At 42.0% G+C, this 13803-nt stretch overlaps 1 protein-coding gene across 1 annotated transcript in view; it reads left to right on the top strand.

Annotated features, from left to right (window-relative positions):
• Nucleotides 1-13803, top strand: part of Crim1 (cysteine rich transmembrane BMP regulator 1) — a 174228-nt gene that overhangs the window by 80835 nt on the left and 79590 nt on the right.

The following is a 13803-nucleotide window of genomic DNA, read 5'->3' as shown; positions in this document are numbered from 1 at the left end:
TATGTGAAGCTGCATGCAAATGGATGGACACCCACATTCACACAGATACAGCCACCAGCAAAAACAATGGGATAATACTAGTAATCATAGATGTCCCTGCAAAGTCTTTATGGAAAGGAAGACATTACATTGTGTCAGAGAATCTAATTAATCCTTGAGTGAAGGAACAAAACAACATGGATAACTCACTTTCACAGCTATGATTTAGCACCTCGTGTGTGTTGGTCGAACAGGGGACTTTTTTTTTCCCAGTCACTCTAGTTGGAAATGTATAAAAGCTGTAGGAAGACAGTAAATCTCAGTTCAAGAAGAAAACCTCACAACTAATAACACTCAGCAGTGAGTCATGTTGCCTTTTGAGGCAGACTTGAGGTCCTGGCGCTGGGTAGATCTCTTCCCATCTGGATGGCTGCCTGCCAGCCATGCTTAGAAGGAATGTTACATTGGAACAGAGGTTGCACTGGATGCCTTCTGTTTCATCTCCAAGCTTCTGTGAGTCTAGTAAACAGAAACCTGAGGGTGGTTATTATTGTATTAATGTAATTTTGACTTGGGCGCTCAGCTGGAGAATGGTCCAAGGTAAATGAGCCTCTAATGATGGAACTGCAGAAGCATGGAGATGGAAGTCGTTCAAAGCCCCGCTGTCAATCATTTGCAGAGAGGGCTGCGCTCTCACAGCTCTTACTTTCCTGTGTGTTAGATAGGCAGTGACCCATGCTTGTCCCCTTCCCTGCTACACACTCACCCTTTGTTCCTGCCCCATCAATGCTCTCCCCGAATGTCCCCACGCTCAGGAACTCTGTATTCCCAGCTGCCTCTCTCCATCTAGTGTTCCTCTTCTCGACCTGGGCAGCATCTGCCCTCTTTGAGGATTACATTTTCCTCCCTTGAAAGTGTTTTCCATCTTTAGCCCTTACAGATGTCTCCCGTGTGCCCCTCTGCTCCCTTGTAACTGTTCATTTATCTGTTTATCCTAACACCCTTTGTAATACATTTTATTATTATTATTATTATTATTGTCTCTACTTTTCTTTGTGATTCTCAAAGAAATGTGGGTATGTGTGATCTTTAGGATACAGGAGCAATTTGGCCAGCCTGTATTTATGGATGGATGGATGGATGGATAGATAGATAGATAGATAGATAGATAGATAGATAGATAGATAGATAGATGGGGATGGGTGGGTGGATGAAGGAACAATCAAATCAAGCCCATGCTTAACCAAGGTAGTTCATGTGCTGAGAAAGACTACAAAGAACACTTGTAATTTCTTTATCCTTTTCCTATCACTCATAATGCTACTATTGTGTGTCTTACTTTAAAGGCCTTGCACTTGCTCCCAGACCCTTTCTTTATGCTCTGTTACACCTCAGCACCACAGAAACCAGGCTCCCCCACTAGCACTGCCCTCCCCTCACACAGCATGAGTCAACCTTTACCTCTCCATTCCGCCTTCTCTCATATCACTCATCCTGCAGGGTTCCAATTAAACTCCACTTTATCCACAAGGTCTTCATCTTTCAACTAATACCTTTCTTGCCCCCAGGAACTCCAGGTGTGTCCTTCTCCCTGCTGTCAATTGAATGTACATTTCCTTGCACCTTTATTTCACTGTTGCATGCATACAGTCTTATCTCACTAGCTGAAGGATTATGTTATCTTCTCCTCTGTATGTGCATTAATATTGGTAGAAGCAGAATACCTATGCCCAGGCTGTGACTTAAGCCTGTTCTGGTCAGCTTAACATATGGGGTCTCTCTTATTAGAGAAGTTTATAGGTCATGCTGTGACAAAAGAACAAAAGCCCAAGCAAACAAACAAAAATAGAAATTTGCCTCCCCCCCAAGAAAGAAAATTGACCAATTTATAGTAATAGCTTTTAAGGAGAAACCCTTGTTCCCACAAGAGAACTGTTTTGAGCATACCAAAAAACAGGATAAAATGTATAAAATCCTATCATGATTATTTGACTTGCTCATTTGCTTATAAAGACCACTGCTAAGAACTTAGAGCAAAGCTAATTGGTAGAGAATTCAGGCAGGAGAGCCCTGTAGGGCAGAAAAGGGCAAAATAGTTGAGAGCTCAGTGTAAATGTTTACTCTTTACTAAGAGTAACCACTTTTTTCACAGATTTACTATATTATCATGCATTCAACAAAGGGCTTAGGAACCTGCATCTTTTCCTAGTAAGATCCTTTGAGCACTCCAGGCCCCCAGCTGCCCCAACTGTGTGAGCTCCTGCTGAGCTTGTGAGTTTCCTCTTATGTTGTGTGCTTTATTCCACTCATTCATAATTGTTCATTATCAAACACGGGTGAGGTCTTACAAGGGACAGACTCTGCTCTCTGGGTGTTCTTATCACGCCTGGATAACACTTTCAGCTCCTGTCACTGACATGCACTGATTTTCTTTCCTATCCCTGGGCCCTGTAAATGCAGATCCCTGCAGCATCCCTGCCTTCTCTTTATGGCCCAAAGTCCATTTTGGGCTCTACTGTTTGTGTTCTCCTGAAGCAGTCCTGAGGGTGGTAGATTTTTTTTCACTCTTACATGTGAAAGAGTTAATTGCTGACCAATTTTCAGTATTCAACAACCTGGTGCAGAGTTATGAGTACACTGAATTTTTTCAGTCCCTTCCTGTTGGTATCAGTATGTGATGTGAGCAACTAACTCATACTTTCTAAGAGAAAACAGAAAACAATAAGAATTAACATCTCAGGGCCTTAATCAGGGTCCAAAGACCACTGCATTGTAACAAAAAGAGAAATGGAACGCTTTATAGTATTGTGACTCCTTTGTGCTTATAGTCTCTCTCTCTCTCTCTCTCTGTGTGTGTGTGTGTGTGTGTGTGTGTGTGTGTGTTTGTGTGTGTGTGTGCATAGTCTGTGTGTGCTGCCATGCAGAGGGATTTTGCAACAAAACAACCAGTGTACTGTATATGTTGATGGGATGGCAAATGGTGACTTTGTAGAGCTGAGAAAGCTGTCCTTAAACAGAATGGAGGCAGCAGTAACAGACATAGCTTAACTGCATCACATACCTTGCTAATTACAAAGCCTTTGCTCATTTTATCATCACTCTAGCACCACGAAGAATTTACAGTCTAGAAAATGGAAATCCAGGGAATGAATGACTAGTGTAAAAGCACAGCTGTTCCTTGGCATGAGGGGTAGAAGAGGTCTGTCTCCAGCTCAGGATCATCAGAATCCCTGTGCTCTTCTGTAGTATTTGTTATGTCTTGTGGTTAAAACAGAATGATGAATCAGCAGTATGAGCTTGTGTGTCACTGACATGTTTTATATCAGCAAAGTACAAATTGGTGATGTGTGCATGTTTCAGTTCTACATCGCCATCCCCAAGATCAGTACCAAAGCAAGAGACCCTCTATGCTTCACTGTTCTTTGTGCTGGCTAGGCGGTTCTCTGTGATCATAAAGGGCTGGATGCCGTTTGTGTCTCTGAACTTCTGCTGGGATGACTTCAAGAACAACTTTGTGCATGGTCTTCCATCCTGAACCACTTCACCTGTGTGTGTGTGTGTGTGTGTGTGTGTGTGTGTGTGTGTGTGTGTGTGTGTGTGTGTGTGTGTGTTAGAAGGAGGAAGTGTTACAGCAAGCATCTCCAAGGAGTCAGATGTGGCCGTCCCTACTCCTGGCACATTGTGTGTGCAGGCAAGTCACAGAATTGGCCCTTTTCCAGAGAGTAGCAGAGTAGCTTCTTTGTTTTGAAGGAAGAAACGTCAGAGAATTTCTGGCAATTTTTAATCCACTACAGTATACATTTAACAACAACAAAAAATTAGGTGACCCCAACTTTCTGGTAGAAAGAATTTGCTGCAACCCTGCAGGTAAATGATCCCGGTGTGTGTCTGCCTCTGGGAATCTGGGTCTTCTGAAATTCAGATGGCTTTATAGTTAAGCTTGCTAGCTACTCAGCACATTTCCCTTCCCACTTGACAATTCGTCTCAGTGCAGGACACACATTAAGGACCTCTCAGCACCACCTCAGCTTGACGCCCCATTTTGACAATTAAGGACCTTCTGTCCTTAAGAAATACTGGGTTTTTCCCACTCAAACAACAGAAGATGTTATTGAGGTGGGTGGGAGGGGCTGCCAGAACAACTTATTCATGAAACTAGGACCGTGTTTAAGACAAAGTCAACATCTAAAGGGTGTGGAATAGAAATTCCACCCCTCTTCATCTTGTCTGAGAGAAATGGATCTACCAGCTGTGTCTGGAGGGCAGATATACCTAAGATACATAGACAGCTATGAGTCTATGTGCTGCTACCAAGCCTAAACCTTAGCCCCGCTAAGCTTCCACTTTTTTATTGTTGTTTGTTTGTTTTTGTTGTTGTTGTTGTTTTCCTGCTGTAAAGGTACATTGCCATCATCAGTATACAAGCCTCATTTTATAAAGTTTTCAGTTCACCTCTGTCATTTTTCACCAGTTTTAAAGATACAAACTTACAGGGCAGACATTAAGTTGTTTAACATTTAGGGCAGGGATACCACTGCACCTTACTGAAAGTCAACTGAATCATTAGTTAGAACATTCCATGCCTTTTGATATTTTTGTATGTTTTTTGAGAAGATGAATGATAGGGAGTCACTCATTCAAAATTTAATGAAAGCTGTCGTATTCTCTACTTTCTGTAACATTATGTTATCAATTTCTATAAATATGCCGTTCTTAAGTTATTGAGAAGAAAATCCAAGCCAGTTATTTTGAGTTCAGAATAAAATTAAGTCATTGTTTATGATATCCAGAAGCTTAAAATAGACTTTGTCTTGGGTTGTGTTTGCTGTGAAAGCCAGGTTCCCAAGCTCCCTTTTGGCTCCTGCCTCTCTCTTGACCAAAGAGCCTGACTCTCTTCCAGAATCAAGATCCAGAGCATTAAAACCTCTTGCTTTCCAAGATGTTATATCCAAGATCTCGTTTTTATTTGTAACTCAAGATTTATAAGTTGTAATCTTTACCAGCTCTAAGGTTATTAAAACTTTCAGATTATTTTGCTGAAAATGTTAATATGTGAGTGCTGTTCTGACACACAAAACATTCTTAGGGTGTATTCAGCACATGAGAGGAGAAATAACAGTCAGTGAATGAGACTGAATCTTGCAGCTCACCGCAAATGGAGAGTAGTATCTTGATCCATTTTCACAGGTGAAGTATGTGGAACTCCAAGCTCCTGCCTGTAGCAGCAACAACCTCTGCCAGGGTGAGTCTGAACCACCAGGTGCCTTGTCCCCTGTGGACCAAGTCACTGTCAGCTCCCATACTTTTCCCCAGTTCAGCCACTTGGGACCTGACCGTTGCTTTTGATTGTTGTCTGTGAGCAGATGTGTGTCCATGCACAACACATGTGGTAGCTGAAGTATACTCATTGTGTCACATGAATAGGGTCTACCTCTGAGTGAATTGAGTGAGCTTTTCACTTTTTCTTACCTGAGCCAAAAAGAAAGACAGGCAAGAATTGTGTGATTTTAGAAGTAGCTTCTACCTCTTAGTTCTTTAACTTTCCCACATCCTCAGAATTGGATGAAACCCAAAAAATTGTTAGGAACTTTTTAGGGTTAAAAAAAGAAAAAGAGGAAAACTTAGAAATTCCAGGATTCAGGAAGATAGTGAAAGAATAAGTAGGGTCACATGGTGATAGGAAAAGGAGATTGTCTGGGAAGTCATAGAAGAAAGATGGCTGCTTTTTTTAGCCATTTCATTTTCTTAGGAAAGGCAAAATGAAGCAAATTACTAGACTAGCTGTCCAAACCTTGATGGTCAGAACTGGTTGGATTATGAGAGCTTCATGGTAAGCAGGCAAAATAGGTGATTGTGTGTTTGGTAGACAGCTAATTGGTTACTGCTAGCTACATTTTCTTTTTATATCTGTGGAGAGATAGTTCCTAAGTAAAAGGGGTAGATGATATCTGGTCAAAGGCTGAATCTACAAATAAGGATTTACTCTATTAAATTGCTATTAGACAATGGAATGTGGATTTCTCTGTCAGCTGCCTTGGTATGTGCATTGTGGGAAGAACTCCAAAGTGTGTGTATGTGCGGAGTGGGGGGGGGGTCAGTTTCCATTGCCTTAAACACTCCCCTCTGAGGACCACATCAGCCCTCGTGTGGCTCTGCATGGATGCTGTTGCCCTCTGAGTCCCTGTGCATATTGTTTCCCCTCTGTGAAGACTCATTTTTCCTGCCTGAGTGTCCAACTGCTTGTCTCTTTTCTCTGTACTCTTCATTCAGGTCTGTATTCTTAATGCTGCTATATTTCACATTTAGTTGTGTGTGTATGCGTGTGTAAAATTATATTTTGGGAGGGTATTGTGTTCTCTGTTACTAATTTTGTAATTAGACCATTATGTCACTTAAAATAAAATGTTCTAGATGAAGCACTGTTGTTTTCCTTGTTTGAACCCCAGTTTGACTTTTCTCCTCTAAAATACTGGCTCTGATATCCAAGATAGTTTCCCAGCCCTATCCTGTCCTGTCTGAACAGCTATAAACTTTAGGAAGGGAAATTAGATGAAAGCAGAGATGATAACCTGCATACACAGCCGTGGCCAGAACAAAGGTCATGAAATGCCATTTCTTAAGACCGGATCTACCTGTTTTCCCTCTGGTGCTTCTGTTCAGAAATCTAAGGTGTCCCCGACCCACAATCCCAGTTTCTTTGCACTTGTGAGAAAATCCATTATGCCAGTGCATGTTGTGTGATGATAACAGAATTTTAGCAGATTGCTAGCACACTGTGCTTCATTTGGGAGAGGAGCAGTCTGGAGTTGCAGAACTCACAGCCTGAAATGGACTCATCCCAGATGAGGCCAGCAGAATGGAATCCTTGGCAGGGTGCTCCTTCCCTTCAGAAGCATGTAAGTTAATAAAAATTAATCTGACCACAGAGCTGCAGTGAGTAAAAACAAGGTATACCAATTCGAAAATGCTGAAATCTGGTAAAGCAGTTCAACAAAGACTCATTGAGGGAAGACAGAGACCAGCATGCTGGGCTTGATGTCGGGTGTGGTGCTTAGTAAAAGCAAAGGGCTTAGCAATTCCTGACTATCACCAGTGATGGGTGCAGAGGGTCATCTGATAGAGGCACAAACCATCAGTAGCCCGCCTTCAAGGGAGACACCCAATTGTAGACTTGTTTTCCACTAAGTGATAAAAACTGAATTTCAGAAAAAAAAAAAAAAATCCTGTCCAGGCATGTGCCACCTTTACATCTAGACTAAGAAGTCAGAGAACTCAAAAAGACACCCACCTGGAAAATGATGGAGAATACTTATTTTTCTGCCCTAGTTTTCCATTTTAAATAATATGGTCCACTTCCTGCTAACAAAGTAGATTAACTTACTCCTCAGCTCAGTTGCAACTGACAAAGTGTTGGAGTCATTCAACATTCTGTCTGGTCTGCTGAAGTCCAAGCCTCTCTAAACAGTTCTTATCTCTAGAGACCCACCCGTTTGGTCTTTGAAGTGTTAGGGTGGAAGTGGTGGATCAGAGCCTATGAGCAAACTCTGCCCAAATAGATGCATTAAAGTTGACCCTCCTGCTTGGAACTCAGGGATCTCTTCTTTGACCTTTGTGGGACAGTCTTGGGAAGCCAAGACCATCGGGTCATATTTGGTAGAGACCTTATGGCTGTTAACGTTGTGCTGGGTAATTAAGTTGCTTTTCTCCTGCCAGCTCTAGCTAAGTAGTAGAAATTGTCCCTGAATATTCAGTTCCAAGAAGCCCTTATCAAATTAAGTGCCTTGTAATGAATTATCATGTCCATCTGTTCCATGCTCCCATTTATTGTTTTTGTTGTTATTATTATTATTATTATTATTTTAGATCAGTCTGTTGGTAGACATCTTTTTTAAAAAAATAAAATCAGTTCTTTGAGGTATGGAGTGTCATTCCCTTTAAATAATTCCTCTAGCTGCTTTTTGAGGATAAATTATACAGTTTGCAAAATGTGTATTAACATGTGCATTTAAAGCATTCCTGATGCTTGCTTTTGACTTGCTGTGGCAGTAACAGTCTCTTTGTTTTTAAACACATACCAAGAAGAAAAAAAGATTGCAAGTATATTTGAAGTCCTTCTTTCTCAAATTAGAAAAGAACATTGATTGCCCTCTGTCATAGTAATTCTTGGTCCAAAAGAGGAAATCAACTCATGATTAAAAAGCCAGAGTCTATATTAAACTCTGATGTTTTTTTAAACAAAATAATTGTAAGAATTCCATGTTATTATTGGACCTATCCCAGATTGAAGAAAATGTGCTTTCCTAGAAGTTAGAGCCCTTACCCGTTAGAAATTAACCATCTCCCCAGTAGTGTGCTTGGTTGGTCAGTCACGTACTTCAGATATGTGAGCCTTCACACTTTCTATACCAGGTCTGTGCACCCTAAGTGCTTCTCCATGAACTTGACCCAGTACCTAGCCTTTGTTTTGTCACTCATTGGCTTATGTCACTCATTGGCTTATGTTTGTTCCAAATGGTGTAGACAATAGAACTGAGGGAAAGTAAGTGAATCTTGTTGAGCCTCTGGTGAAGCTCAAGTGCTGAATCCCCAGCAAGAATAATATAAATTTGACTATCTCCATTTTCCATCATCCAGAAAACAACTGCAGGGATTTAAAAAAAAAAAAAAAAAAAAAAAAAAAACCTTTGTGAAAGTGTTTAGACAGTCAACAAGGAAATGTAAGACATTAACTCTTTGGGGAAAGCTAAAAGACACTTAGAATTTCGTAGAATGTATTTTATCCTTTTGCTACCTACCCTTCACAGTAGACAGAGGTGACTGCACATCACTGTGCTTGACAGTTCAAGATTGTGTTTGCCTGGTAGACACCAAACAGCTTAACCTGAACCCTGGAGGTAGAGATGACTGGTTTCTCTTGGCCCTTATGAGTTATTCTGCTGTGAATAGATCATGCAGACAAAAGGCTCTCAAGTTATCCCTTCCTGGGCTTGTATGGATTTGGGAAGAGTATTATGATTAACCTACATCATTAGTTACATTTGTCCCTTCTTGTCCTTGGCAAATCTGTTCCAGAGCCTTCATGGATGCCTGGAATTTCATGTGAGACTAAATCCAGTTTTTTCCAATGCATATCAACTCCATAATAAAGGCACAAGGAGATACTCATAAATAAAATGCAACAGTTACAGTAACATACTGTAATAATAATTATTCATGCTGGTCATGGTGGCTTAGGCCTATAATCCCAGGACATGTAGAGTAAGACAAAAGAATTACTATGAATTTGAGGCCAGGTTGGGTTTGTAGAATATGACCCTGTATCAAACTCTCAGATACATACACATACACAATGGTATTTATGACTTATGATTGTTTATTTCTAGAACTTTCAATTTGAAGAGAGAGGGTGACTGAAAACATAAATAGAACAGGATAGATTAGCCTAACCTGTGCATCCTTTGGTGGCCCAGACCCACCTTGTGGATGTTTCTCTTTCATTACTGTCTAATACAGATAATTAAAAGTTGAAGAACAGTCTGTAGATAATCTGTGGCAAGCCCCAGCATCCAAAACCCTGTAGTTTTGACTTGTTCAGGAAACAAATGTCTGGAATGTTCATCATGAACCTGGAAGGAATAAATGTCCATGATGTCAAGGACCCTTTAGATTATGGAGAGGCAAGTGTGAATAAATTGTTGTAGTTTAAAGTGTTACATATTTAAGATGTTGAAATGTGCGAAATAAGGGAAATCTTATAGAGCAAAGATATGCTAATTCCTATTTGGAAAACTATCAGATTTGACTATTGAGCTGAGTCTTTGGGAATGAATCAGAGTTCATGGGATGGAGAAAGATGAAAGGACATTCTAGGCTATTAGAGTCATTGACTTTAATGTTTTTAGATGTGACTTGCAGCTGAAAATATTTGCACTAATCTCATGTATCTTTATGACTAAGAGAAATGGAATGCCACACCCCCCCCACACATAACCACCCCATTGTCAGGCTACATCACTTGTTTAAGATTTTGTTCCTTTTCCTCTTACACGGAATGATGCTTCTTAGACTAGCAGCTCCCTTTTATTGTATCCTTCACCTACTTCTCCACCATATCAGATGCCAAACCCTTGATAATATTGCCCTGTCCTCTTCTGGACATATGCTACATAGCTTGTTTCTTGTTCTTGTAAACTTACTCGGTTCTTCCGTACCTGGAATGTCTTCTTTCTTTGCCCCCTCTCACACCTGGTGATGTCTCACAACCTCCCTCCCACTGCCCCCACCACAACCATTCCCCACTGTACCTCTAGCACATCATCAAAGAGGTGGTCCCTTGGGGATACATGGACCCCACAAGGCGTCATAGGCAGAATGGCTTCTGCCAGAAGTGTGCTCTCCCCAGCAGCCTTTGGAACAAAGGGGATCACTAGGTGGAGGCCCAGTTTGAAACAAGCATCCTTGGGACATATTTCACACCTGAGACATGTTTCATTTCTTGAGATTACTTTCTTTGCCATGTGTATAATAATGGCCAGCATCTTTAAACTGGCATATTTTGCATAAAAGACAGGCTTCTTCTGAATAAATGTTGGTTTCTGTCCAGGGTGAGAGTTGAGCCTCATAGAGGGAACACATCCTGAGCTGTCCACATGTCTGTCCAGTCCTGGGAACTTCTTCTGGACCCCTGCTGACCTCCAGGCTTGCTGCTCCTGGTTGATATAAATGAGAGTTTCAGCTGAAAAGCCTGATGCAGGAGTTAGGGAAGGGTCAGAAAATGTAAAGATATTAGAAAGATTAGCTTCAGGTAGGTTCCCCTGAAACACCACAGGCAGGGAGGGACTCATACATTAAAGGGAGCCTGTCAGAAGGAGGCTCACACTTGGGAGAAACTGTCAAAATCTTGGAATGGACAACTTCAAAGTGAGTGGAACCTGGAAGATGGCCTGTCATCACCCACAAGTAAGGTGCATGACTTCAAAGACTTTGATGATGGAATGAGTTGTTTAAGTGGGATGGGGATGGAAGCAAGGAACCTGAACCTTCAGGGACTATATGAGGTCAGAGCATTGAAATGCTTCATATGCATCATCCAAAAGTCTCCTAAATTATATAAATGAGAGAACAGGTGTTGAGTGCTTTCATGTTTCAGCCATGATGCTAGATGTTTCTCCTATATCAGTTCATCCACACAGGAAACTTTAACTGCCTCTACTTTCCATGTGGTTCCATTGGGACTTGGATTATATAACGTGTCCAAGCTCCCATGGTTACATCACTCCTTAGTAGCCAGAAATCAAATATGGCATTGTTTTATGTCAGTGTCCATTCTCAAAGCCTCTGTATCTTGGGTAAGAATCAGAGCTACAGGGAGGAAATATTTGTGTGAATGGGTGGAGTGAATGAGTGTGGACTAGAATTGGAAGGCTGTCTTTAGGGGAGAGCCAGGTAGGTGTTAAAAAGTTTGGATGGTGCGATTTCTGTCCATGCCCAGATTGGCTCCTAGGCTTCTGTTGGAAGGAAGGTTGGTGTAGGTGAGTTCTTGGGAGCAGATCAGTACTTACTATATTGTCTGCCACTTTACAATGATGACAAGGACTAGAGGTATGGAGTTGACTATCCACAGGGATCCAGTTGGAGGTCTGCTGTCATCCGCTTCAGTGCCAGCCTGGGCCAGATGAAGCAGCCCCAACAATAGAAACTGAGCTTAGGTTTTCAAGCAGAAGATTTGTTGAAATGTCCTCAGTCAATGCTTGTTCTTGGGCTCCAGGGCAGGTGATAAACAGCCTCCACCCTATTATGCATTCACATCCAAGGCCTCCCTAAACTGAAGCTTCTTGACATCCCCAGCATCCAAATAGCTTTACACCTCCTTGCTTGTGTATTCCCTGTAAATATACATAATTTACATTGCTGTATTAAAACTTATTCTCTGGGCTGGAGAGATTGCCCAGTGGTTAAGAGCACATACTGTGCTTGCAGGTGACCTAGATTTCAGTTCTCAGCACCCACATGGCATCTCATAACCATCCAGGGGATCCAGGGCCCCTGCTGACATTCTTGAGCTCCTACTTGCACATGGTGGGGGCACAGACATACACTTAGACACACATACACGTAATATAAATAATGTTTTTTTAGAGATCTTATTCTTATGTCCATCCCCCTCTTTCAAGGCTACTTTATGGCACTTTGTCTTCTTTCTTCCTTGTCTTGAATGGCCGGCCCTTTGTGCATCTCTCCCTGCTATCCTGCCTGCCCATGAAATAATACACCAGAAACTTCTCTCAGACCTAAGGAAGTGGAGGCAGAAGACCCTCAGTACCAGACAACTGAGATGGACAAGGTGGCTGGGAATGCCTGTGAGGTCCTACCCCTAACAGGTTCCACGAGGGCCAAGGAATATTTTCAGCTATTGCTTGGCCTTTGGTGTGGCTGCTGTCAAGACAAGAGCCTCTTCAAGCAAGTCACTTCAGGGTAGTAATTTGTAGGAAGCATTGTTGCTTTATCCTCGCCGTACTGTCTTACTGTGGGGCACAGTTCTAGGAAAGCTGTGTATTTTCCTACAGTATATGCTGTTTCCTACAGTGTAAGCTTCACACCTTCTGCTTCCTGGTCACCTGGCATCTTTGAGAAGGAAGTCATAATTGTCTCTTGAAAGCCAGGAAGAGGGGAGCTGTCTTAGTTACTTATCTTGGTTTTATATCTCCTGTGCACAGGAGCATGTCATTCACAGAAAACCAAGTTCCTTTCCTCTTGTCTCTGAGGTCAAAATCATAAGGAATGTGCAGTTACTGTTATGCCGGGAGCCGCCCCCTGCCCTGAGGAAGGCCCACTGATGGACAGTGATGACTGATCCTACATGGCTGGCTATACTAGTGATGAAGAGTCAAGCAGCTCATGTAGGGATTAGCTGGAGAAAGGGAGAAGTAGGGTCAGGAGTCCCCCAGGGAGTGGTAAATCTCTTAAGGAGAGACAGAAGGGAAATTCAAGCCTGAGGCACTCCCATAGGGAGCTATACTGTTCCAAAGTGGTAGTTGGACTGTTGGTTGTCAAACCTCCTTCTTTGGGATGTTTTATATTACAGTCTTGTTTTAAACGTGCATATTCCTGGAAAGAGCTAAGAAAATAAAGCGTAGAACAATAAAGCCACAAATTTCACTAATGATGAAGCTGCTTTTTATAGAATAGGATTGTGTTTTATGTGGCATCTTTTCCATCCTTGACAAGCTATTTCATTAATAGCCTCTACAGCCTTAGTAGTCGAAGTGCTTACAATGCTTCATTTCTCCTTATTCCCTGAACAAGGGTAACCCCCTGCCTGTGGTTGCAGACAGATGTCTTCCCCATTCCAGGGCTCGGGCAGTCTTTTCAGATGTGGGATGAGACACTGTTGGGTGGAATTTTTTCTAGAATACTTCACAATCTGCACTTGTTTTTCCTGAAGGACATGGGCAGAAAGATGAGTGTCTGTTTTGGGAAAGATGGGATGCCTATGGCCTGCAGCTTCCAGTGCATTCCTCTGGAGAGATGTTCCTATGGAGGAATGTTAGAATAATGTTTGCTGTCTATGTGCCAGGCCCACCACAAGGCACAGTCCTGAGGCCCTCCTGGGCTTTGCAAAGAGGGCTATGGGGGGTATTAGAGGACCCCTCCCCCCCCCCAGGTTCAATGGTCATCCCCCTTGTTTAGTGTCCTTTAAAGTTTCTTTCTTCATTCTGGTAAGCAGACAAATAAGCATCAGTTCTTTAGCTTAGTTTCAAGACTGGTCTCAGACCTGCTTCCTAATACCAGAACCCCAGCATTTAGCAAGCTGTTTCTTCTCAT

This window comes from Phodopus roborovskii, unplaced genomic scaffold (assembly GCF_943737965.1).
Source record: "Phodopus roborovskii unplaced genomic scaffold, PHOROB, whole genome shotgun sequence".
NCBI classification, from domain to species: domain Eukaryota; kingdom Metazoa; phylum Chordata; class Mammalia; order Rodentia; family Cricetidae; genus Phodopus; species Phodopus roborovskii.
Note: the sequence above shows the minus strand (reverse complement) of the source record. Positions and strands in the feature narration are given on the sequence as shown.